Raw genomic sequence first — 4,220 nt, forward strand, 5'->3', positions numbered from 1 at the left:
ACTTTTGTTGACATATTATAAGAATGTCTAATCTGTAATTTGATGCCTTTTGGAGATTTTTCCATCTTTCCTTGGCTTCTTTATGGACATTAATACAAATTTTTACCTGGGGTGCCCAAACTTTTGATCCCAACTGTATAAGTTCCGATCTGATTGGTTGCTATGGGCAACTGGTCAACTTTTCCTCTGCACAGGTTTTAACGAATCTCCCCCAATTCGCACTACCAGAAAGGTTTTGTTTGACTCCATATACACAAGTCAGCCATAAGGGTGTGTTCTCACGTTCATGTTTTTTGGTGCCGCATTAAATGGGGTACACCGCCCCTGGATATCTTATCCCCATCCGCAGGACCCCCATGATCAGGCCGCTGGGACCCCCCACGATCTCCGTGCAGGCACCCCAGCACATAATGTTCAGAACGCTGGGTTCGAGCGGCTTTGGTTGCGACGTCACATCACCCCCCTCCATTCATGTCTATGGGAGGGGGCGTGACGGCCGTCACGCCCCCTCTCATAGACATGAATGGAGGGGGTGTGGTATGTCTTTGGCATCACTGACACCAATGCAAGTCAAGTGCAACTTGCAATGTCTATGTCAGTGGTTTCAAAAGTGTGGCCCTCCAGCAGTTGCAAAACTACAACTCCCAGCATGCCCTGACAGCTGTGCTGTATGACTAGTAATGGTGAGTGTGCATACTATCAGCAGAAAATAAAAATAAATGAATAACTAAAACTAAAACAATAGTGCTTCTTTAAAGGGAAACTCCGGTGGAAAACTTTTTTTTTTTTAAATCAACTGGTGCCAGAAAGTTAAACAGATTTGTAAATTACTTCTATTAAAAAATCTTAATCCTTCCAGTACTTATTAGCTGCTGAATACTACAGAGGAAATTCTTTTCTTTTTGGAACACAGAGCTCTCTGCAGAATCACGAGCACAGTGCTCTCGGCTGACATCTCTGTCCATTTTAGGAACTGTCCAGATTAGGAGAAAATCCCCATAGCAAATATATGCTGCTCTGGACAGTTCCTAAAATGGACAGAGATGTCAGTAGAGAGCACTGTGGTCATGATGTCAGCTGAGAGCACTATGTTCCAAAAAGAAAAGAATTTCCTCTGTAGTATTCAGCAGCTAATAAGTACTGGAAGGATTAAGATTTTTTAATAGAAGTAATTTACAAATCTGTGTAACTTTCTGGCACCAGTTGATATAAAAAAAAAAAATAAAAAAAAAAAGTTTTCCACTGGAGTACCCCTTTAATTTATTTGGTGATATGAAACCCTCAATAGAAAGACCCTGATGAAATCAAGAGGATTTAAAAACTGTAAAAACCCTGTTACTGTTTTATATGTATGACATGTATTGTGTTTATAGAGGGCAGGATATACCAGTCGCACAAGTGTATTGTACATAGTGTTTTTGTATTCTTTATGGACATTGGGTTGTAATAAATTGTATTTCCTTTCCTACATGGTGTTGGGATTCATTATGTTGCATTCCTATCTGTTTACTTTTCCCTTCTATGGGCCCTCGACAGGGGTTAATATCTTTCTCACTGAAAAAATATGGGTGAAAAGGAGCAAGGCATTGTGGTCATTGTTTGTCAAAAATGTTAAAAGCGAGTGTCTGAGGTGGGCTCAATGCAATGCATATGTGGTATGAGGTGTGAGATCCAGGGCAGATGGCATTAACCCCTTGTATTCGTGACGCCAGGGCGTGGTTTATCCTCAATACCACCCGAAGGTATACCGCTGGATCCTGGGCTAGGCACGGGGACAATAATGACTAGTTACGGACAACGGTAGATTTACTGGGCGACAGATGGAACAGTCTATACAGTTCAGCCAGGGCCCACAGAGGTGACAGTGACTTCAGAGACCTTAAGGGCTTGCTGGGACTTGCAGTGGTTTTGGACAATTTAGTGCAGGCCACTTTGACTAGACAGCAGATGACTGTGAATGACTTGACTTGACTTGGGACTGACAATGCTGTGACTGTGGCTGACTTGTAGCTTGTGGCTGCGGACTTGACTTGAGGCCTCCCATAACTCCAGACACACTCCTAGACTCAACTGCACTGGACCTCAGCTTAGCAGAAAGAGCAGAGCTCTAAAGGAGAGAAGATACTCCTCCCAGGGCTTTTATGGGGTAGACTCTGGTGGGAACCCATTGGTCACTTGGTCACTGATACCTCCTCCTCCTGGGTAACAATCAGATGATAGCTCACATGACAATTGACACATGACATTTCTTAAAGTTATAATACTTCTTTACACACTTTACAGCATAACAAATGGCAAAACATATGTACATGTGGGGACAGGTGTAAGGGAGGCCCAGGGGACACTGCAGGGAGGCTGCCTGACAGGTCACAATCCCCTTACTGGGCCACCTCAAACTCCCCCTCTTAAGCACAGCCGTCCTCAGGGCCCAGTCCTGGAGGGCAGATGAACAAAAGTGGCCACTGGGGCCTAGACTGACATTCTGGGGCATTATTATGGAATGTCCTTCAAAGGTCTGAATAGTTAACAACAACAGGGGACGAGTCCATGTAGCACTTTTAGAAAAAATGTCCATACGTGCTCCTTTGGGAACAAATTTGTAAACATGTGGGATTCATTACCCTTGTAACTACACTTTTAACACATTTTAGACACTTGAACACATTTTGTTGCAGATTGGGCTGCTGGAGGCTATCTACCCAATGCATTAGCTGCTGGGGCCCATTGGCAAAAGCTACTTCTCCCCAGAACTCTATACATATTTTTACACTATGCAACAAGGTTACCTTTACATACTGTACTCTGTCCCTATGCGTGTTTGACTTATACCTCAGATTAACCCTCTGGCCAGTAGAGTACCCTGCACACGTGGACAGGAAAAAGGATTAGACATTTACACATTAAACAGTTTTGAACTGGGAATATTCATTTTGGTTACAGTCCTAACTAGTTATTATATATGACTAGTCTACATACAATACGCTCTGTAAACTGACTAAATTAGACTATATGTTATACCGACGACTTTATACATGGTACTGCGACTTACTCTCTGTACCTAGCTGGTATTTGTCCTGGCAGTGAGGCAGTTACGCTTCTCCTGACCTGGTCAGGGTACCTACCATATAAATCGCCATAGACACAAAGAACCATCTTAGACATTTGTATATAAACAGGTTATAAACACTTTATTGCAACACACCATAAGCAATATGATACACCAACATGTACATTCTGCTATAAACAAAATATATTACTCTGACGTTTTTTCTAGTACTGCTCCACAGTTTGGTATGGTTTGAGTTCTCAGTAAAAGATCACGGCTAAAAGCCGGGCACATGCTTACGTATATGGTTGCAAATAAACTTCTTGACAAGTTTGTCAGGCACTTCTTCTTGAAGGTTGCACAACCTGTAACAACAACAATGCTTCTGCATAAAATAAAGTTAGTCTTTTCGACTCAAGAAATAGCAAAGATATTGCAAGATTCAAGCACTGTGGCCTGGCAACTTTCCAACCCAACCTCGACGGTCCACTTGTTTTCTAGGCTGGGACATGTACCTAGGACAACAAGACTGTGCCCCCTCCATTGGGCAGACATGGGTATCCCACGACACATGGGACAAACTGGATTCAGTGATGGTCGGGCTCACGGTAACCACCACTTGTAAAGCAGCAGCTTGCGCCACTGGGGGATCAGGTGTAGGTGCCTGTTGGGCCTGAAAATTTCCTCCTCAGCAGGAGTAGGCTGAAGCACTTTGGTTGGTGCCCGCTGGGTAGGCCAAACCCCCGCAATAGCAGGAGTAGGTCTGGGCCTATCTGTAGATGACCCTCATCTCAGATACTTGGGGTCCATAACAGGTGACTCAGGATACCATTGTTCTTGGACGACCTTCCCCTTGATGCTTGGTGGCAAGAGACCAAATGGATCTGAGTCCCAATCTTCAGAAGGGAAGTAGGCGAAGGGGATTTGCGTAGGATTTTTGGGCCTGATGAAGGCTGCTGCCCATTCCCCTTGCAGGCTCTGTACAGGGGTGTACTCCATAATCTCCCCGCTCTCTAGGGAGTGTAGAGGTGGAGGGAGGTAATCTCTCTTCACCACTCTCCTGTTGACCAAAATAGTGCCACCGTGGTGGCAGTCCATCAATGTGCCATACCACCCCACTCTATCAAACTTGATGTCTGTAGCTCTCCGCCACTCTAGGGGTGGCTCTCCCTCT

This window comes from Hyla sarda, chromosome 12 (genome assembly GCF_029499605.1).
Source record: "Hyla sarda isolate aHylSar1 chromosome 12, aHylSar1.hap1, whole genome shotgun sequence".
Classification (NCBI taxonomy): domain Eukaryota; kingdom Metazoa; phylum Chordata; class Amphibia; order Anura; family Hylidae; genus Hyla; species Hyla sarda.